Source organism: Callithrix jacchus, chromosome 14, assembly GCF_049354715.1.
Source record: "Callithrix jacchus isolate 240 chromosome 14, calJac240_pri, whole genome shotgun sequence".
Classification (NCBI taxonomy): Eukaryota; Metazoa; Chordata; class Mammalia; order Primates; family Cebidae; genus Callithrix; species Callithrix jacchus.
The window spans coordinates 17,504,681-17,528,346 of NC_133515.1; the positions used below are offsets into that span (position 1 = coordinate 17,504,681).

The following is a 23,666-nucleotide window of genomic DNA, read 5'->3' on the forward strand; positions in this document are numbered from 1 at the left end:
TCTCCTCTTGCAAGCATTAGCCATCATTTGAATTTTAATGATGAATTATCTAAATATGATTTCTGCTCTGTGTTTTTGTGGCTCCTTGAATTTTAATCTGCTGCTACTGTCAGTTCCAGTCACTCCATTTTAAATAGACTGCTCCATCTGTGGCTCCACGTTTTTGGCATCATCAGTGGGAAGCTCTTGGTGGCACGTAGTAGTCACAGACAGTAAGAATCTACCTGTCCCACATATCAGAATTCAAAAGGGTGCCACATCTTTGATGCCTGAGTCACCCACTCTTGGGTAGCAATGGCACAGTGATTCCTAGGCTTACATGGTCAAAGGGAATGAGCAGAAAAATTGGGTCTGCAGGTTGCTAGGTAATCAGGAATAAACAGGCATAGAAGTGAGGCGCTTAATAGAGAGGGAAGGCAACAGGCACGGACATCTTAAGGGCATGTTAGAAAAGCCCCAGATTTTATTTAAACCTTCTAAAAATTCAAAGACTGAATGTCAGAGACTCATCACAGTTTTTTTCAATAGAAGAATATGTAATAGAAAAATGCTATTCAAATACTATCATCATCTTGAACTTGTGAGTCAGGATCAGTTGGAAGTTACTAATTTTCCATATTAAACCACAATGCTGAGGCAACTGAAGGAAGTGCTGAATTGCAGCCAGGTGGGCAACAATTACTCTTCTTTTGCATAGCACAGATTACAGCATATACTAGTCACTCCATAAATGTTTGTTTTCACTTGCAACTTACTATTTCTGTTGGTTCTATGTTACTTAGCAAATGATTTACTCTCTTACTTTATTCAATTAGTATTTACCAAATTATCCAACCTCCAAGTTAGAGAAAAATGAAAACAGATACATGGATCTAGGGATGCTAATCTATAAGGGAATATAAACATAAACATAAGCAATGTTTTGCTTTGATACTATAAAGCATCACACCATTTTTTATTACAATGCTGAGATTGGGCAGGCACAATCATAGCTACTCAATGGTTATATGTTGACTAACAAATTGATCTCTGCAGTCAGAGTATGACCTAGGAAGCTGGGGATCACAGATAAGATCAAATGCATCTAATAAAACTATTAATCACAGCTTTCATTTTACAGATTAAAAAAGGAAAAACACTGACTGAGAGAGGTAAGTGGTTTGTCAAAAATCATGTGACCACTATGTGGCAGACCCACCAATTGAACTCAGATGGAATTCCAAATGCCAGGCTGCTTTACCTTCTTTTGTACTGCGTAAGAGAACTTCAGACAAAGTAATTTGCAAAGAAACTGGAAATTATCTGTGCGCTCCACAAAAGAGTAAATGAGTATGTGAATCATGATATTGCTCAGTGGTAGAAAATTATGTTGCTATTAAATATTATGTTACTAACTATGATCTTTTGAGACAGTTTTATGCAGCCTTGTTAGGTTTGTGTGGGGGTCAGGGCTTGAGTGGGGGTTGTCAGCATAGAAGAGTGTCTATTTAGCACAAATTACAGCTATATTTAAATATAAATCAAGTAAGTATAAAAGAGGAAATCCATCATAATATATTTTTATACAAGAATTTTTCCTTTTTTGTCACCTCTTCTGTTTACTTCCTTCTTACGTTCTCTTTTTACTCCTTTTGCCCTCTCTCCTTCCTTTGTTCCTTTTTCTTCCTCCTCGTTTCTTTGTTTTTCTTTATTGTTTCCAAATTTTGGATAATCCGCCAGTATTGTATTGATGAAGAGGAAAATGGAAATTCTGAAGAAAGAAATTACTTCCACCTGAGACGCTCAGACAGAGGAAAGGCTGTGTGTGAGGAATGGCATCCGAGAGGCTGGGTGAAGAGATGCCACACCCGAGGAGGTGTGCAGGGACAGCATTCCAGGAGCAGGATGTCAGGTGCAGAGACAATGTGCAGGCTCTCTGCAGAGCCCTCAGAGCAGTTCAGCTCCTGGAAGCAGAAGATGCCAAGAGTGAAATAATGCAAACTAAGGTTGGTGAGGTCAGCCATGGCCACTCTGTGCATTTGTGGGGTGGGAGGGAGTTGTCCTTGCTTCTCTGTGCTGTGATTTGGTTTTATGTAATTGGAAAGAAGCCTTGTATTTTTAGCGCAATCCTTAGGAACAAACTTGCAAAGTCTGTTCTGTCTGAAGGCGCAGAAGGCAGAAACCTCTTAGTTTTCTCGAAACAAATAAAATAGTGAGAAATAGTCATGTTCATAAGGAGATGTTAAATCTAGGGCACGTACTTGCCAAAAACATAGGGCACTTGGCAAGCTCTCCCAGAGCCATTAAACATGAACGCTTATTACTGAATATTTATGGTCTGCACCAATCTTGAAATGACCTAATTTGAGTGTCCTCCAACAGTTTATGGCAGGTATTTCTATAGCAATCATGAACACACTAGCGAGTTTCAGCAGCAAGGAAGTCAGCACTATTTTTGCCTTGCATTTTCATGCTCCCTCAGTAGCATAAATGTACATTTCATATAAACGTCGTATAGCACAGATAGTATAAAAGCATTATTTTTCAACTTCAAGTAGTTTCACCTGGAAATAAATTTCTCTTTTAAAGAATATCTACTTCTGTTTTTATTAGGTAGGAAGAGAAAACAATTAATTCTAAATATTGCTGGGGTGGATTTTCATCACTGATTCCACCTAAGCCTTCTTTTGTCCCTGATGAGTCCCACGATTTAGTTTCTTTTCACTGGTACCTTAAACCAGGGCCAATGACATCAGGGTGCATTTTGGACTTATTTTAACATCTCCCTTTATTGATTTTTAAAAATTCTTTTAAATTTTTATTTATTTATTTTGAGACAGAGTCTTGCTCTGTCTCCCAGGCTGCACTGCAGTGGCACGATCTTGACTCACTATGACTTCTGCCTCCAGGGTTCAAGTGATTCTCCTGCCTTAACCTCCTGAGTAGCTGGGATTATAGGCATGTGCCCCCACACTCAGCTAATTTTTTAAAAAATATTGTTGGTAGGGCTGGGCGCGGTGGCTCACGCCTGTAATCCCAGCACTTTGGGAGGCCGAGGCGGGTGGATCATGAGGTCAAGAGATTGAGACCACCCTGGTCAACATGGTGAAACCCCGTCTCTACTAAAAATACAAAAAACTTGCTGGGCATGGTGGCACGTGCCTGTAATCCCAGCCACTCAGGAGGCTGAGGCAGGAGAATTGAACCCAGGAGGCGGAGGTTGCCATGAGCCAAGATCATGCCATTGCACTCCATCCTGGGTAACAAGGGGAAACTCCATCTCAAAAAAAAAAAAATTATTGTTGGTAGAGATGGGTTTCGCCAAGTTGAGTAGGCTGGTCTCAAACCCCTGACCTCAAGTGATCCAGTTGCCTGGGTCTCCCAAAGTGCTGGGATTACAGACATGAGCCACTGACTTTGGCCTCTTCCTTTATTTCTGACTACAAAAGGAGATGAACCCTCCCCTCATATTCTGTGGTTCAGGGAAGCCCATTGCTACCTCAGTGTGCCAATCTCTGATGGTCTATGGGTTCTTCCCAGTTTTAGTTTTGCCCAACAACTGGAGTCCACCCAGTAGGAATGTGTTTGGATTTTGAAGTGATCAACTTAAATTCTTCCACTTCACTAACACCCTGGGAAGTTACTTCCATCTTGGTGCCTTAGCCTTTCATGTAAGAACGGGACTAGCAATACCTTACTCTTAAGAATGTCAGAGGTGTTATCTGGGGTAAGAGCTACAACCTTGCTGAACATAGTGCCAGGCCCCAGGCAGAAGGTGCAGTCTGACTCAACTTCCTAGTGTCCATAGCACTTATGTTCTGTCTTGCTCTGAATTAGGCTTTCAAGTCTTGCCATGAAAGGTGAGGTGAAATTTCATGATTTTTCAACATTCTCTTCTGCTAACATGGTTTAAATACTAGTCTAAAAATGGTCCTTCCAAGTGATTTATTATTTTTATTTATCACAATCATTTTTCCAAGGGCAGTCAACAACTGATGTCATGTTGAAAAGAATCCCATAAGGTGTAGAGTGGATAAAACTGGGACTGACAGGAAATCCATGATATAGAGAGGTGTCTGCTCTACTCGCTAAGGCCAGGTCCCTTGGGGAGATTAAAACTGTGAGATGCCAAGACTGCATATTCAGGCCAAGGACACCACCATGCCGTGTTACCTAACAGCCCATTCTTCAGAATTAAATGTCTTTGATGCCAGGAAGTCTTCCATTTAGTTGAGTCTAGCTCCAACACTAATTAAACCTGTTAGACATGAAGCAAAAGTATTTCAAGGACTTTGCCAAAATTTAAGTAAAAATTGCTCACATCTTGGTGCAGATTCAGGAGTGATTAACTTGTTACCACTTATAGCTCTTATATCTTCTTATCTTTTTATCTTGAAAATGAACAGCAGGGCATTATATAATCTGGCAGGATTTATTGTATCAGATAATAGAAATACATATGATATTTGTTGGCAACACCATTTAATATTCATTTCTAGAACATTCCTCATATAGACATAGAAGTGAGTAAAATGTACTCTGAACCAGTTTCAAGATTTGGGGTTAATGTGAAATGGGAGATGATGGGATGAGTTTTCTTTTCTTTTTCAGAGACTGAAATGAGACCAGGGCTATTGTCATGTAAGTTCAGTAGTGAAACTTCTGGCACCTCATTCCCTCCATAGTCCCATCATGGTTGGTCAGGTGTGGTGCTAAAGTGGAAGGGAGGATGTGAGATTGTTTTAGAAGCATAAATACAGGGTGCTAATGGAGAGGTATAAGGAGGCCTTTCAGCAAATTGTAAAGCAGCAAAAGGTAGGTAAAGTGTGGCTACATATAACTTCCACCCCAAGTTCATTATCTTGTTTTTTGCTTCATTTCACAGCCTTCCCTTTCCCTCTACACACACACACACACACACACACACACACACACACACACAGAGCAGCCTGTAAGTTGTAAAACTGTCATGATTCTACACTTTAATGTGGGGGTTCTGCAGTCTGGATTAGTAGAGAAGAGCTAACTAAGAGATTTATCAAACTGCTTTTCTATTGGGGGCTGAGAGTGAGGAAAGCATTGCTAAGGGATGTAGAAATCTTGGATCCCATTGGATTGATTGTAACACCAAATCAGGTCTTAGCTGAGGATTGGGGCAGAGTAGCAGAGTCTCTTGACATTTAATAGTCATGCTTCTCAGTGGCCCATTCAATTTAAAGCAGGACTTCAGCCAACCCTCAGATAATCAGAACAAGGCTGAGCTCCAAAGACTTGGTGAAAAGCCTGTGCCATAGTTGTTCCAACATATTTTAACAGCACCCCTATTTTTTTTTAAAGCACCTTCTTCCTCAATATACACACATTTATTTTATATAAATTATATTAATGTTCTATTTTAGATCTTAAAACAAAACATCACACATGTACCTCATAAAACAAGTACAAAAACTGAACAATTATTTTAAAAGGATAAAATTTAAAAAATAACAGCAAGTAGACGTTGTACTCGTGCTTCCTATGCTTCAATGGATACCTTTGCACAATCTCTGTCAGACAAATGGGCCAGAGATCATCAGAAGGCTTGGACGCTACTGGGAGCATTTCTTGGAATCTAAAGGCTAAGCCAAATATGAAAACTCGGATAAGGCCAGGTGCAGAGGTTCATGTCTATAATCCCAATACTTCGGGAGGCAGAGGTGGGTGGATATCCTGAGGTCAGGAGTTCGAGACCAGCCTGGACAATATGGTGAAATCCCATCTCTACTAAACATACAACAATTTGCTGGGCATGGTGGCACATGCCTTTAATCTCAACTACTTGGGAAACTGAGGCAGGAGAATAGCTTGAACCCGGGAGGAAGAAGTTGCAATAAGCTGAGATCATGCCATTGCACTCCAGCCTAGGAAACAAGAGCAAAACTCTGTCTCAAAAACAAACAGACAAAACCCAAACAAACTGGGGTAGCACAATGGGCATGAGAGGATACCCCAGTTGTAGGGGAAGGGCAAGGGAGCCCTGGGGTCACCTCTAGAAGAATGAATATTACATACATGACAGCAAAACTGATGCTATGTACTCTAAACTGCCAGAACGTGGAACCTGAATATACTCCTTCCCTCCACAAAGATTGCTCTAGAAGCTGCATAGAACTAAGTATGCAGACAGAAGACAATAGTGATGCAGATGAATATGTATGTATATTTATGATATAAACTGGTAGAATATGCATACCTTTTCCCAGCATTTTCAGTGATTTCCTAGAGGTCTCTCAGGAGAAAGAAGCATCTCTATACCCATTTTATTTCTAAAATAGGCTAAAAGAGGTGAATGCAAACTTGGAAAGTCATGAGAGAGAGAGGATCAACTTCAAGTTTAGGAGTTCTCTGAAATTCCAGGAATGAGGTAGGTATGAAGTGGACTGAAACCCAGCAGAAGACTTGATCCAAAGGTTTTTTTTTTTTCCTTTTTTCTCAGCAAGGGAAGCAACATGGATTTCTTAGAAAACATATGCTTTAGCCCATGCACCAAAACACGATAGCTCTGTTAGGGAGGTATGTTGTGCAGTAGCAGTTTGAGAGCAGATGTAACCTTTGAGAATTAGTCTGTGATCTCACTTATCGTTTTAAAACTTTCTGCTATTTTAAAATTGTGGTTAACTTCACATAACAAAATTTATCATCTTAACCATTTTTGAGTATACTGTTCTATGGTGTTAAGGGCATTCTCATTATTGTGCAGTCTTTAAAACTATTTGTCTTATAACACTGAAAGCCTATACCCATTAAACCACAGCTTCCCATCTCCCTTCTTCCTCTTCCCCACAGCCCCTGGCAACCACCATACTGTTTTCTGTCTCTGAATTCAACTACCCCAGGTACCTCACGTAAGTGGGATCATACAGCACTTGCCTTTTTGGGACAATTGCTGGCATAGCATCCTCAAGTGTTATCCATGCTGTTGCATGTGTCAGACTTTCCTTTCTAAGACTGAATAATATTCTATCTTATACACACACACCACATTCTGTTTCTCCTTTCATCTGCTGTTGGACATTTTCATTACTTCCACTTCTGGGCTGTTATTAATAATGCTAATCTGGACAAGGACATGCAGATGTTTATTCAAGATCACATTTTAAATTTGTGTGTGTGTGTGTGTGCGCGCGCGCGCACACACACACACACACACGTGGGGTTGCTGGATCATATGGTAATTCAATCTCTAATTTTTTGAGGAATCTCCAAACTGTTTTCAATAGTGGCTACACCATTTTACACTCCCACTAATAGTGCATAGGAATGGCCATTTCTCCACATTCCCACTAACACTTGGTATTTTCTGAATTCCCTTTTGATAGTGGCCATCCTCTTAATGGTGTAAGGTGATATCTCATTATGGCTTTGATTTACATTCGTCTAATGATAATTGTCATTGAGCATCTTCTCATAGCCTTTGCTCACTTTTTAGTTGTTATACGTATCTTTTATTGTTGAGTTTAGGAATTCTTCATATATTTCTGACACTAACATCTTAGTGTCATGTTGGCCAGGCTGGTCTGAAACTCCTGGCCCCAAGTGAGTCACCTGCCTCAGCCTCCCAAAGTGCTGGGATTACAGGTGTGAGCCACTGTGCCCAGCCTGCCTGTGCACTGTTATGCAGTTCTATGCTTGGCTTAACACTCTACTGTGACCACCTTGAAATTTTTAATACCTTTTACACAAGGGGCCTTGCACTTTTATTTTGCACTGGCCCCACAGATGATGTCACCAACCCGGCTTCCCTGTTGCACTGTCGCCCTGCTCTACCCTCCTACTGTCCTTGGGCACTCTCTGCACTTTGTTTTTTGATCTTCACATTTGCCTTTAATATTCACAAATCCTAGATTTTCTTTGTTTTACATTTTGACAAAGCTGTATTTTACGTGCAACTGATCAGCAGAGAAATCACATCTGCTAAAGTGAACTAAATTGGCTTGACTTAATTTAGGGTTGGTGTGGCAATCATAACATGTAAACATGGAAGAAATCATATGGAGAAAAAAAAATCAGTATTTATTAAAAACGTCAGGAAGACTTTTTGATCTGAAGGGATATGCCTAACATTTGGTTATATCTTGGTTGACTCATACCCATTTTTGAGAGCAGGTATTTTGGGGAGTCTTTTAAACACAGTAAACATAGCAGCTGAACCACTATCTCTCTGCTAAGGCTGCATCCATAAAGCATTTCCCATTAAATGAACTGTCAGGAGAGTTTTGTTAGAAAATTAGCTCTTTTGTTCATAGAATACATGTAAAAATAAATGACAAGAAGGCAGAGAGTTGCCAAAAGGACAAAGAAAACCGGAATTTTATACTGCTTGCCTTTAACACAGTAATTTTCCCTAATTGTGGTATTGGAGAGCCTCCGGAGGAAAAGAGAAGCAGGGAACATGTCACACTGTGTAGCTTTTCTCAAATAAATAGCTAGTGCTATCTATCTCTCCATTCGAGATGGACTGCCAGCGAATGCTAATGGCCGGGAGATCTGCATCATTGATCTTCATCAGGTGAGTGTATTATCCTTAGTGAAGTGCTGCTGTGTCGCCTGTGCACCCACCTCCTGGGGCAAACCACCACTTCCTCTTTCTCTTCCCTGTAACTTTCATTTTAACTTTTGAGCCATTAATCAAGCAGTGACCTTGACTGTGAAAGTCTAAATTTGGTGAATAAATGGAATAGAAATCTGAAGATGTACAGCTCCAGAAACAGAGACTGCGTACACGGATTCTTGACTTTTAGTAGGAACGCTGAAGGAATGATACCATTTACTGCAAACTTCTTTTTTTTTTTTTGAGACAGAGTTTCGCTCTTGTTACCCAGGCTGGAGTGCAATGGCGCGATCTTGGCTCACCGCAACCTCCGCCTCCTGGGTTCAGCCAATTCTCCTGCCTCAGCCTCCTGAGTAGCTGGGATTACAGGCACCCGCCACCATGCCCAGCTACTTTTTTGTATTTTTAGTAGAGACGAGGTTTCACCATGTTGACCAGGATGGTCTCGATCTCTTGACCTTGTGATCCACCCACCTCAGCCTCCCAAAGTGCTGGGATTACAGGCTCGAGCCACCGCGCCCGGCCTACTGCAAGCTTCTTATACCTGCCCTAGTGTCTCAGCTTCCCACTGTCCTCCAATGATGGAATTTAGAAAGTTAATGTTACCTGTAAGTGCCTTTTATTGTTCTAATTTTTAGAAAGAGTGATTATAAAACTTGCAGATGAGATTTGACATAAAAATGCAAAATGAGTCTCATTTTTCTCAGTTCTGATGGTAGGTTTCTTCTCTACAAAATGTATTGATGTTGCATATAGGCAGATTCAGATTTTAATCCCAATGAGACTGAGCAAATTTCAGGTAGTGTCAGAGTCCAGGGGTCATTGGGAGGACTTCACCTCCACCTTTCTATTCAGCTCCAGTCCTCCCTCTAGCTGTCCCAAATGAACCCAGGATCTCTGGAACAGCCTGTTTTCTGCGTAAGCATGACTATTTGCGATGTAGATCCTTTGCCTTGCCTTCAGCCAGAGCGCTTCCCCAAGGATATTTATAGGGGACTTCTGGAGCCTTCAGCAAGGGAAGCTCAACTTTTCACTTATCTAAGTTTCAGTTTAACATCTGCAAATCTGGGATTCACAGTCCCTGTCTTGTAATATTTCCTGTGAAGATTAAATAAGGAACATTTATAGAAGTACCTAGTACAATGTCTGAGATGAATGGGATGCTATTTTTAATGCAATAAAGCTTGTAGTTATAAAACCAGACAGCCAGAATATGTGAACTTGTGACAAGAAGTCTATAGTATGTGTCATTCTGGATGGGTGAATATTCTATATAATCTGCAATTATCCTTTCATGATCCTGAAAGTGTTTCCAAATTTTATAAAAATATTTCTTATATCTAGTATACAATTTCTTCTCCTCACAAATACATTAAATATAATCATGTGCGTGTTGTGTTTCAGTGTATGTGTGTTTGGTGTGTCTGATATGGAGGGTGTGCATGTGTGTAGTATGTTTTTGGTGTGGCTGATATGGAGTGTATGCATGTGTGTGTGTTGGGGTGGGAATGTGTTTGGTTTTTCTGATGTGGGGGTATGTGTGCATGTGTGTGTTGTGTTTTGGGGTGTTTATGTGTATTTGGTTTGTCTAGTGTGGGGGTGTGTGCATGTATGTGTGCCTGTGTGTGTTGTGCGTTGGTGTGTGTATATGTGTTTTTGGTTTGTCTGGTGTGAGGAGTGTGTGTACTGTGGGTGCCTACATGTGTTGTGAACAGGAGTCATGGAAAATCATTTCTCTTCCAACTACAAGTGTTATGTCCCTGAAAATCTCATGGTAGAAATTCGAGGTTGAGGACCTTAAATATGTTATAGGGTAATAGTATTTGGTGTTACCTGCTTATGAGAAAAACTACAAAAACATTTAAAACTAGTTTGACATTATTAAGATAATGGTACCATAAAAAGGCTATCACTAGTATCAAAATGTCACTGTATCCCAAAAATATGTATAATTATTATGTTCCCTAATAATATAAGGGAAAAATAAGGCTATCATTAGTATTTTGCATACCTGCAAATTACAAGATTAGATATGTGAAATGAAATTATCTCTTTGTATCTCTTATTTACTAATCTTCCACCCGAAAATTCCTCTGAAATGATGGAGTGGATTTATTTTATTTAATATGCCAGTGGAATGTTGCATTGTTTATCTCTCCTTTTCTGATTTTGTCTCCAGCTTCTGATTTTCCTTTCTTGGGTACTCCATCCTCCCCATGCAGGTCTAGGCCTACAATCTGAAACATTGCACCCAAAGTGGCCCTGCAAAGTCCCTCCCTTCCTCCAGGCCCTCTCTTTTTCCAAAGGGTACTTTCCTTGTTGCTACTATTTCCTAAAAGGCATCACTTTTATAAATTTAAATAAACATTCTTATTATTTTGGAAAGAAATATGCAAAAGTAAATCTGTATTTATGTAATTATACTGAAAGGGAACATGCAGTTGGAAGGATTACTGTGGCCCTCAGTAAGGGATGGCTAACCTGTGCTAACTGGCCCTACTGAACTGTACTCCTTTATGTTTTGGCATTCATGTTAAAGATCATTTGATGATATATGTGAGCTTCTCTTTTATACATCTAAATAACTGTCTTTATGTTCCTGCCATACTACTTGATCACTGTAACTTTGTAATATGTTTTGAAATCAGGAAGTGTAAGGCCTCCAGCTTTGTTTTTCCTCTTTGAAGATTGCTGTGGTTGTTAGGGGTTCTTTGAGGTTCATATAAATTTGGGGATTTGTTTTTATAGTTTTTAAAAACTTTTCCAAAATTAAAAAAAAATTGCCATTGGGATTTTGTTAGGGATTTCATTGAATCTGTAGATCACTTTGAATAATATGGACATTTTAACAATATAAAGTCTTCTAGTAAATAAAGACGTGATATTTTTCCACTTATTTGTATCTTCTTTAATTTCTTTCAGCAATCCTTTGTAGTTTTCAGTTCATGTCTCGTGCCTCTTTGGTCGAGTTTATTCCTAAATATTTTATTATATTTTTTGATTGCCACTGTAAATCGGATTAGTTTCTTAGTTGTCTTTTCAGATTGTTCATTGATAGTGTATTGAAATGCAGCTGTTTTGCTGAATTGTTGTTTTAGTTCTAATAGATTTCTTTGTGAAATCTTTAGAGTATTCTACTCATAAGATTCTATTATTGTAAACAGAGTTAAATTTACTCATCCCTTTCTGATTCCAGTGCCTTTTGCACCTTTTTTTTTTTCCTTGGCTGATTGTTCTGGCAAGGACACCCAGTATGATGTTGAATAGAAGTGGCAAGACTGGGCATCCTTGTCTTGTTCCTGATCTGAGAGGAGAAGCTTTCAGTTTCTCAACCTTAAGTGCTAGCTGTGAACTTTTCATAAATGGCCTTTTTATTTTGTGGTTATTTTATTCTATTCCTAATTCATTAAGAATTTTTTTTAATCACAAAAGTGTGTCAAATTTTGTCAAATGATTTTTTTCTGCTTTAATTGAGATGGCAGTGGCATTATTAGTTATCATTCCATTAATATAGTGTGTTACATTTATCAGTTTTTATATATGAAACCATTCTTGCATTGTATGATGGTCACGTGTAATACTTCTTTATATATACTGTATTTTAGGTTCTGGAGTACATGGGCAGATCATGCAGAATTGTGGCATAGGTACATACATGGCAATGTGGTTTGCTGCCTCCATCCCCCCATCACCTATATCTGGTATTTCTCTCCATGTTATTCCTCCCCAACCTCCCTACCCCCCTGCTGTCCCTACCCTAGTCCCCACAAACAGACCATAGTTTGTGATGCTCCCCTCCCTGTGTCCATGTGTTCTCATTGTTCAACATCCACCTATGAGTGAGAACATGCAGTGTTTGATTTTCTGTTCCTGTGTCAGTTTGTTGAGAATGATGGTTTCCAGATTCATCCATGTCCCTACAAAGGACACAAACTCATCTTTTTTATGGCTGCATAGTATTCCATGGTGTATATATGCCACATTTTCATTGTCCAGTCTATCATCGATGGGCATTCCTATTTCTCCACATCCTCTCCAGCATCTGTTGTCTCCAGATTTTTTAATGATCGTCATTCTGGCTGGCATGAGATGTATCTCAATGTGGTTTTGGTTTGCATTTCTCTAATAATCAGTGATCATGAGCATTTTAAAAATATTTTTGTTGGCCTCATATATGTCTTTTGAAGAGCATCTGCTCATGTCCTTTGCCCACTTTTGAATGGAGATGGTTGTTTTTTTTCTTGTAAATCTGTTTTAGTTCTTTGTAGATTCTGGATATTAGCCCTTTGTCAGATGGGTAGATTGCAAAAAATTTTTCCCATTTTGTTGGTTGCTAGTTCACTCTAATGATTGTTTCTTTTGCTGTACAGATGCTCTGGAGTTTAATTAGATCCCATTTGTCTATTTTGGCTTTTGTTGTCAATGCTTTTGGTGTTTTAGTCATGAAGTCTTTGCTTATGCCTATGTCCTGAATGGTTTTGCCTAGGTTTTCTTCTAGGGTTTTTATGGCATTAGGTCTTTTTTTTTTAATTTTTTATTGGATTTTAGGTTTTGGGGTACATGAGCAGAGCATGCAAGACAGTTGCGTAGGTACGCACATGGCAGTGTGCTTTGCTTTGCTTCTCCCCTTCACCCACATTTGGCATTTCTCCCCAGGCTATCCCTCCCCACCTCCCCCTCCCACTGGCCCTCCCCTTTTCCCCCCAATAGACCCCAGTGTTTAGTACTCCCCTTTCTGTGTCCATGTGTTCTCATTTTTCGTCACCCACCTATGAGTGAGAACATGCGGTGTTTCATTTTCTGTTCTTGTGTCAGTTTGCTGAGGATGATGTTCTCCAGATTCATCTATGTCCCTACAAATGACACAAACTCATCATTTCTGATTGCTGCATAATATTCCATGGTGTATATGTGCCACATTTTTCCAATCCAGTCTATTATCAATGGGCATTTGGGTTGATTCCAGGTCTTTGCTATTGTAAACAGTGCTGCAATGAACATTCGTGTACATGTGTCCTTATAGTAGAACGATTTATAGTCTTTTGGATATATACCCAGTAATGGGATTGCTGGGTCAAATGGAATTTCTATTTCTAAGGCCTTGAGGAATCGCCACACTGTCTTCCACAATGGTTGAACTAATTTACACTCCCAACAGTGTAAAAGTGTTCCTTTTTCTCCACATCCTCTCCAGCATCTGTTGTCTCCAGATTTTTTAATGATCGCCATTCTAAGTGGCGTGAGATGGTATCTCATTGTGGTTTTGATTTGCATCTCTCTGATGACCAGTGACAATGAGCATTTTTTCATATGATTGTTGGCCTCATATATGTCTTCTTTCGTAAAGTGTCTGTTCATATCCTTTGCCCACTTTTGAATGGGCTTGTTTGTTTTTTTCCTGTAAATCTGTTTGAGTTCTTTGTAAATTCTGGGTATCAGCCCTTTGTCAGATGGGTAAACTGCAAAAATTTTTTCCCATTCTGTTGGTTGCCGATTCACTCTAGTGACTGTTTCTTTTGCTGTACAGAAGCTGTGGAGTTTCATTAGGTCCCATTTGTCTATTTTGGCTTTTGTGGCATTAGGTCTTATGTTTAAGTCTTTAATCCATCTGGAGTTAATTTTAGTGTAAGGTGTCAGGAAGGGGTCCAGTTTCTGCTTTCTGCACATGGCTAGCCAGTTTTCCCAATACCATTTATTAAATAGGGAAACCTTTCCCCGTTGCTTGTTTTTGTCAGGTTTGTCACATATCAGATGGTTGTAGATGTGTGGCATTGCTTCTGAGGCCTCTGTTCTGTTCCATTGGTCTATATCTCTGTTTTGGTACCAGTACCAAGCTGTTTTGATTACTGTAGCCTTGTAGTATAGTTTGAAGTCAGGTAGTATGATGCCTCCAGCTTTGTTCTTTTTGCTTAGGATTGTCTTGGCTATGTAGGCTCACTTTTAGTTCCATATGAAGTTTAAGGTGTTTTTCTCTATTTCTGTGAAGAGGGTCATAGATAGCTTGATGGGGCTAGCTTTGAATCTATAAATTACTTTGGACAGTATGGCCATTTTTACAATATTGATTCTTCCTAACCATGAACATGGAATGATTTTCCATCTGTTTATGTCCTCTCTTATTTCCTTGAGCAGTGGTTCATAGTTCTCCATATATGTAATACTTCTAATGGTTGTTGAATTTGGTTTGCTAGTATTTGTTGAGAATTTTTATGTCAGTATTTGTCAAGGTATTGATTTGTCATTTTCTTCTCTTACAGTGTCTTTTTTTGGCTTACGTATCAGGGTAAACACTGACCTCATAGAATAAGTTTGGGAGTGTTCTTGTTCTTCAGTTTTTTTGAAGGAGTTTGAGAAGAATGGGTGTTTATTTTTCTTTAAATGGTGGGTAGAATTCTCCAGTGAAGCCACCTGGCCCTGGGCTTTCCTTTGTTAGGAGATAGTTGTTACTGATTCAATCTCCTTTCTAGTCTTGGTATGTACAGAATTGTTTTTCTTTGTGAGTTAATCATGGCTTTTCTTTTTCTTTTAATAGCTACAGATTAGTTTCTCCCAGTGTTTAATCTGGATCTTTTTTTTTCCGGTTCTGAATTTACAGTTTATGAAGTTTACCCAAGTAAGACAGAATATCATTGGAAATTGTACCAACAAAGATTTCCTGGTGTAATTCAATAGGCCAAATTTCAAGCTCAATTTGGTTATAATAATTGAATTGAAAAAAACCTCAAAAAACAATGTTCTAAACTATCTAGTTGTGTTCAATACTCAAAATAGTAATTGTTCATTTTCATTTGATTGAAGGGATACAGAGATATAGTAGCCATGAAATAATTTTGATTTAGCCTAACATTTCTGCTCAAGATTGCAAAATTATTTAACAATGCATAGATTCCAATAGAATTGTGACTTCTTATTTTTTTATCACCTTGTCCACCAAATTTCAGGCTCATGTTTTACTCGTGTATTTATAATCTTTATTTCCATAGCCCACTTTTAACCACCCACCACAGCTCAATATTCTAAGGTGCTTAATGTGATTCATATTTTTTTGCTTCATTCTCATAAATTATGTAGAATTGATCTATGCATATAAAGCTTAAATTTATGTGAATGCCAAATTCATGTTAAATAGATTAATTTGATTCTCAATTTTTCCCTCAGCAGCCTATTTTTAAGATCCAGCTATACCAAGATGCATACAGTTAATCTGTCACTTCTAGGTGCTTCATAGAGTTCTACAATGTGCATTCATATTTCATCTGCCCACTCCCCCACACATGGGCACATGGCAGCTGTCCCCACCCACCACAGCTGCAGTGAACTTCCTTGTACATCTTACTTCTGGTTTTGTAACACCTCAGACTGACATGTCTCCCACCATCTCATGGACTTTTGTAAAACTCTCAGAATATCCTCAAAGAACAGTTCATTCTGGTTCACTTAAGATTTTATAGCTCCCCAATGAAAATAGTAAGTAGAACATCAGAATTTTAAGAGTTGGTGAAAACAACTAAAGTCAGGTCTACCACGGAATATATCAACACAGCTCTAAAGATCACTTAGTATAACTTCTGGTTCTAACAAGGACTTCACCAGTCTTCAAATTTCTTTTGATCCCCTTCCAGGCTCATCCAAAGAAAAACTAACACTTTAAAGGGCTGGTTTTTGCCTCTTTATTTTTTTCCACCATTTCATTTTGGTGGGGTCTCAGTCTTCTCAGGTAGCCCCACTTTGGCCAGATGTTCAGCTTATCCTCCTTGCCGTCACTAGCATGTTCTCATCTGACACCTGTGTTATGTGGTCTATTCTAGATAATTAGACACTAGGATGGCTATGCAAAGTATCTTCCAAATTGGGATCCTTTTAAGAGTGAGAGGGACCCTATCAAGAAAGAAGCTGGGATCATAGGCAAAATTCTGAGCTGCGCTAAGCAAATGAGGATGCCTGGCCATTCTACTAAAAGCCAAAAGGTTGAATTGAGTCTTTAAAAAGGTTTATATATTTAGGATTTAGCAATCTGGCTTCCCATGCCTTTCCAACCAAAATGCATACAGGGGAAAGTTCAGGTGTTATGACAAAGTCGGTTGGAAGGCTATTTTTGGCAGACACAGGGCATCCTTCCAATCCTACCACACAGGCAGCTGCCAAATCCCCTGTTTTAACCACATTTATTTCTGCCTTCTTTTTCCCTTTCTGTATTCTCCAATCCCATGAGGCATGGGCTCTGCTTACATGCCACACTCCCAAGGGAGAGCAAGAACAGGTGTCCTGAAGATGCACAGCTGCTGAGCCCTGGTAGGCTTTCATGTGATTTTTCTGGGTCCAAGCATGAACAGGGCTGTTCTTGTTTATATGTCTTCACATATACCTTCTTTTGTCTGATCTCCCTGATTGGAATTGAAGGGAGATTAACAGAGATGTTAGAGGCAGTGGATTAGCCTGTGGTAGACCTGCCTTCTTGCCAGAGCAGTTTATTCTTTCTCCAGCTAGACTATGAATTTCTAAAGGGCCATGTGTCTCCTTTAATTTCTTAAAATCTTATCCTCAAAACCCTATTGTTTTCTCATTTTTCATGAAAACAAGTAGGACAGGTTTCTAAAACAATAGATACCTAATAAGTCATTTTTATCTGATTAATCAAGCTTCTCATTAATCTAGATTTGTCAAAGCCTGAAAAATACTCTCCCTAGGAATTGCTTTATTAAATCTTTGCTTTGCTTGCAAAATAGCTTTTTCCTGAAGTTTGGCAAACAATTCCTATTTGTTTGAAAGATGATTTCTTTACCTTGAGAAAGGCCTTTGGATAGTATCACTTCTCTTATTTTCTATGTTAATTTAGAGACCCAAATCTTTGTCCACTAACCTTATGATCAAAGATGTACTTGTGTGTTTACTGGCCTTTAAAACTGAATTGAAGAGTGGATAAGTCAGTGATTTCCTTGGTTCCCTTGAAATGGCACAAAAGAGATCACATATGGTGGGAGCGTGCTCTCTGTGATGGTGTAACAAGATTGATTGACGTGTATCTAACTGCTGCTTTTATCTTTTCCCATCCTGCTGCTATCATGTGACTTTTTATTTCTCCCTCCGAAGTCTTACCAAATATGTTTGAAACTTCTTAAACGGGCCCAGACTTCTGCCCTTGAGCAGGATGTGACACCCACTGTTCCGCACCCCTTTCTTTTGATGACGTCATTCAGCTGCCTCCAAAAATGCCTCCTCACAGCACTGTGACTAGTGCTGACCCCCTACTCATGCCTCTTGTTTCGGGGCTTCTGACCTCAGACAGAATTTCAGCTGCTTTGGGAATATGACTCCTTTCCGATACACAAACACTTGGGCCGTACCAGTACAAGGTTTCCACAGGAAGGCTGCGCTCAGTCCCAAAGTCTGAGGAAGATCTTGGGTGCAAGCATTTCAATTTCAGCATCTTTTCGTATCCCTTCTATAAAATGTGGCTAGTGACAGTACTTTCCTTATAAGATTGTTGCAAATTTGAAATTGCTTATCACATAGAAATAATACTTAGATCAATGATTGCTTTGTAGGAAGCCTTCAAAGAACGTTGGACATTAGTGCTATCATATATGCATCCACTTTCTCCCAGAGTTTGAAGATGAACTCACTTGTGTTATAGAGTCATCATAATAGAACTTGGATTGACAATACAAATCCTGGAGGATTTGACTAGAAGAGATTTGGCTAACTGTCAAATCAATTGACAGAGGCCCTTTATATAGGCCTCTGTTAATCTTAGAATTGCAGGAACTGAGCAAAGGGAAAATTACATCTACTTTATTTCACACATAATGCCAGTGTATGGCAGCAAATACTACAGGGTAAGAAGGATATTACCAAGAAGATGATTTTTTTTAATTTCAATGAGATAAAAATGATATAACAGTCACATATTTGTAAAATCTTGAACTTCTCCTCTGCCATCCTTTCTGTGTTCTGTGATGTGCTGTGATGATTGTACAGCATGGGTCATGGAAAGATGTGGGTTTAGGTTATTCAAGACTTTCTCCACAAGAACAAGTCACTTTATTTTTCGGAATCTACATTTTTCTTCTGAAAGTTGGAGACAACAGCAGTTGCTTCACAGACCTCACAGGATGGGTAGATCAAACGAGATCACATCGGAATATGCTCTGTGAACATCTAAGTTCTGCCAGAAAATCATGCTTGTACTTTGTTATTAATACTTCTTCATTAGAAACATTCTATTACCTCCTTTGAAAAAATAAAATCTGCAATCTTTGAATCTTCCCTGGCCTTTAATAATCTCACCTCTGCCAGGCAATCCACTCACACTATTGCTCCATCCTACTCAACTAAAAAGCATCTACTAAATGCCTACTTTGACCACTTTGGTCTTTAGTCATTAATTTTACTGTTTAGAATGTCCTTTTCTCTACTTGAATAGCATAATAATATTAATTATTAGCCATTCTAAGTGTTTTACATTAACACCTCAAAACAATGCATTTTTACTACTTCCTCTTTGTGCAATAGAAACAGCTAGTCTCAGAGCAGCCCACACTGGCACAGCTTGCTGTGGACACAGCTGAATGCTAACCCTTGCATGGGTTAGCAGGTATCCTGAACACATTCACAGCCACCACCTTTCATTGCCTACCTAGATTTTCCTGAGCATGACCTTATTTGTTCTTTATGGATGCTGAGCATGTACCCTCTGCCTTATGGAAAGGATCTCAGAGGTCAGCCTCAACATATTTGTGTCTTGCTGACTCTTCTTACGTAAGAGAAAAACGTTCACGATATTTCAAGATAGTTCATTGAATTACTGGGCAGCTATAATTCATGGAAAGGAGTTTTCTCCCTTAGACTCCATAGTCCACTACTGTTGCCTCACTGCAGTCTTTAGCAATTTGAATTCCACTCAATCTCATCACCAAGGACTGATGCAGGATTCCCATCCCTTAAGGTATGTTTAGACCTGTACTCTTAAATAATACTGATTCTCTCCACTACCTCTTTCTACAGCAAAGCTTTAAAAATGGCTGGAGGCTCTCATAGATTTTCTTATACAATATGCTCTTAAATTTTGAATGCCTATATTGAACCATATTCCTTATTAAATAATAACAACAACAAAGGGAATATGAATGTGTACTGTGTGCCAAGCATCTGCTAATAACTTTTCATGTATTAGCTTATTGAATCTTTAGCATGCTCATGTCTGAGGACCTGACCACCAGGCCTCTTTTGTCACCGACATCTCTCACCTTTCAGTGGACGTGACAATGAACATAATACCCAGCTAGGAGGAGAGAATTAGCAGAGAAAAGAGCCTGAACTCCTCTTGTGCTGGACTCTCTGTGACCCTCCCCAACAACTAAGCCTTCCTAAAGGGCACAGCACACACATCTCCTAGTAAATCTGTGTTCTGCACTCTTCTTTGGTGAAAGTTATTTATGGTCAGACACAATGCTAGGAGTACTTTTCATATAGTTTGTCAATGCTTGAATTTGACAAATGAAAAAAAAAGACTCAGGAAAATGAAGGGCACAGTCCAAGGTGATGTTGTAAGCAGCAGAGCTGGGGTTGGAAGACTGACCTCTGAGCCAATCCAAGGAGCATATCTTCTGCCAGTCCTGCACTACTGAGCTGGCCAGTTGAATAATCCCGCATCTAGTCTAAGCCTTCTGCTGTTTTCTAACTGCTTCCTGGATGTGAGAATTTCCATATCATGTCTAAGACAGGTTTCTGGTTCTTGAAGATAGGTGCCATGATAGTCTTCTCTTGTATTACCTGTAATAAGCACAGTCCTTGCAGGCATGCAACAAGGACACTATACATGTCTGTTGATTGGAATTAAGGATGTAGCAACTTTCCCTGAATTCCTTTGTTTTATGTGCAGGGACAAACATCATCTCAAGCTCTAGCTCAATAGTTTGTGCTCAGAAGGACAAAGTAAAAATTTTAAAGCAGTTTATTAGGATGGGTCAGTTTCTTCAAAACATGAGTGGTCTCTTTCTCATCGCATTAATTGCTTGCCAGTATTTTAGAAGAAACAGAGGCGTTAATGAGGCACTAATTACCGCCCCCATACACACAGTCTTTTAAGCAACTAATTATAACTAACAGCTATGAATCTATATCAGCTTTAAAACCTAATGAATTTAACCTTATGAAGAAAAATGATTAATTACTATGTCTGTGCATAACAAGAAAAAGTAATGGTGGCTTTTGAGAGTAAGATGTTGAAAATGTTGCAAATTACAAAATGGTTTTATCTTAATCTGTTATTTAAAATAAAAACGCATGTCTTCCTACCTCGTTTTTATAAGCAATCTGAAGGTTCAGCCAGCACTCTTTACTCCTAGGGCCAAGGGAACCTTTGAAAATTGAAGCAGTTCTCTCCTTGGAACAGTCAAGGATTTCTTTCTCTCTGTAGGGTTGATACCTCATTTGCAAGTTTTAAGAGAGCTTTGCAAGCTTGAAGGATTTGGGACTCCAGGGCAGGAATGAACCAGGAACTCACGTCTGTCCCTGTTGGTGCTGCTGTCTAGATTCTGTGCCTGCTTAATATCCTTTTCAATGACTGACCGTGTAACTGCCCTCTGGCTACATATTAACTATTTTTCAACTTTACAATTTCTCCTGATTTTGGCTGCAAGCTCATCTTTAAGTTTTCACAGTGCCCTTGAATGATAACATAGAAATAGAATATAAAAATGAATAGGAAATTACCTATTTTTAAATAGAAAGAACGAGGTTTTTCTTATTTTAAGTTTTGTATTTTGTAATAACTTTCCCTTCGCACTGGTCTTGAAAGGTAATTCACACAGCTAATATATATGCATGCCCAGGGCTCACAACACAGAGCACTTAACACTACCATTGCCTCACTGCAATCTGTAGCAATTTGGATTCTTCCCAGTCTCATCACTAAGGACTGATGCAGGATTCCCATCCCCTAACGTATGTTTATATCCAAAACTGTTCTTGCAAGGCAATCCTCAGCTGGGAGGCCCGCAGTGCTGAAGCTGCTCAGAGGTTTCTGTTGATTTGGGAGACTGCATCCCAGCACTTGGATTACACTCAGACGCCTGCAAAGCCATGCTTCTTGTGTCCTTGTGTTATAAAGAGTTCCAACTCTTTCAGTTTTGACTTCCTTCTTTGTCTCTTTCAAGGTATTCAAGATACAATCCAGCGGGAAGCCCACAAATGAGAGCCAATAGTCAAGAGTTTCCATTCCTGGATCTTCCAGAGTTATAAGAATTGTGATGGTCCCCTCCTACTGGAGTAGAATACGTACCCAGGAAACCATAGGACAATTTTATGATACCCAAGTCAATAAGTTTTCATTAAGAAAAATTTCCTCTGTAACCTTGAATCTGCTAACCATAATTCCCAGATATGGTGTGTGCCATAGTTGGAAGTATTACATTGATGCAAAAGTAATTGTGATTTTTGCCATTGAAATAGCAAAATTATGTTTGCACTAATCTAATATCTGCTTCACTCCCTCGAAACCTGGTAGCTCCATTATATTAATATTAAGGCCTCACTTATACTCTATTCCTTTTTCATGTTAACCTGGGAGATTTTGGTAATCTTTGCATGTATTTTCTAATTGGTCTTCCTTTCAACATGTGATGGTTTGCTTTTATATAAATATTATCTTAAGAGTTAAACATACTTAGATTACCTTCCTCTTTCTTAAAATCAGCATAGTTTTACATCATTAAGATGTCTAAAATAATTAACAAATATGGAAAATAATAATCTTTCAAAAATTGGCTCAGATATATTTAAATGTGTATAAATTTATGTGTTCTCACATAAATACAACACACATTTACCAAATGAATCACCTTCCTTTAACCTTCAAGTTTAATACTTAACTATCCATCAGATTTTTAAATTCTTGAAGGTGAAAACTGCATTTAATCCTTATTTTTTTTTCTCACAGCACCCAGCAGAGTGTTAGTACTAGAGTCTGTCACATGAAAGATATTCCACGTGAATCTTTTGGCTATTTATCAAGTTACTGACTCGAAATGCAGATAATTATATTCTTACTTGTGAAGTAGTACTTAAGGGTCTGGATTAGAGTCAGCCTAGGTCTGAACCTTATTTCTGCCCTATATCCACTGCATGACCCTGAGCAAGTTGCAATGCTTCTGTTTGCTTCTGTTTTCTCATCGGTGAAACTAGGATAATAAGAAAATATACATCATAGGGTTGTTGTAGAAATTACAGAGTTAATACCTGTATAGTATTTACTACATAGCTTGTATAATGAGATATTAAACAGAGGTGCATGAAGCAAAGCATGAACTGAAAACTAGTATCATAAATTGAACGGCACGATCAGAAAGTACATTAGTTGAATTCAGGCTTTTCTATGATATTCCTGATTTCTGATATTCTCCTCAGTCACTCCTATGATAAATGTATTTGACAATGCTCCTTGGAGTCATATCTATAGAGTGCTTGAGACCTCACATGATAGCCAGCATCAGCACCAGTAAATAACCTTTAAACAAACTGTGACACGGATGCTGAACTAAATTTACAAATCTTTAATAGTTTAACCACTGCCCTCCCCCACCCCACCCACCCCCTGCCCAACTAACAGGGGAGCACGGGCAGGCTGGGGTCAACCTGACAGTGGCTTCCTTTTTTTCCCTGACTCTGTGGGACTATTAATCATTAACCAGGAAGAGAGGCTGCAAAGTAGCACGTCCCTGTCATCTTATTGCGAAAAGTGCTGTATCCACCCTGATAGGCAGCCCCTGCCTGCATCCTAAGCTTCTGTTACCTGCCAGAAATTACCTCACCATTTTAAAACAAACCTTCCTGTTAACAAATGTATTGAAGAAAAGAGTTAAATATTTTAAAAATAAAATCCTGTCTTTTTCTATCTTATACTTTACCAGCAAGGAACGGTTCCTGTTGTCTTCCTATATTGCATTTTCTGCAACAAAGCTTCTAATCCACAATCCTGAAAGTCTAAAAATGTCTATCCTGACATGGGAAGCCTAAAATAATCAAATTTGATTGAAGCAAAATTAGTGAAGTTCAGTCTAATGCATATTTTATAGCTTAGTTTTATCCATCTACTGGT

The 23,666-nt window shown here is 38.9% G+C and overlaps 1 long non-coding RNA gene across 1 annotated transcript in view; it reads left to right on the top strand.

Annotated features, from left to right (window-relative positions):
* The first annotated feature begins 1,784 nt into the window (after nt 1-1,784).
* LOC128929573 (uncharacterized) overlaps nt 1,785-23,666 on the top strand; it is a 54,517-nt gene continuing 32,635 nt past the window's right edge. The window contains exon 1 of the long non-coding RNA XR_008476213.2: nt 1,785-1,985. This is a non-coding gene — a long non-coding RNA (uncharacterized LOC128929573). The remainder of the gene's footprint in view (nt 1,986-23,666) is intronic.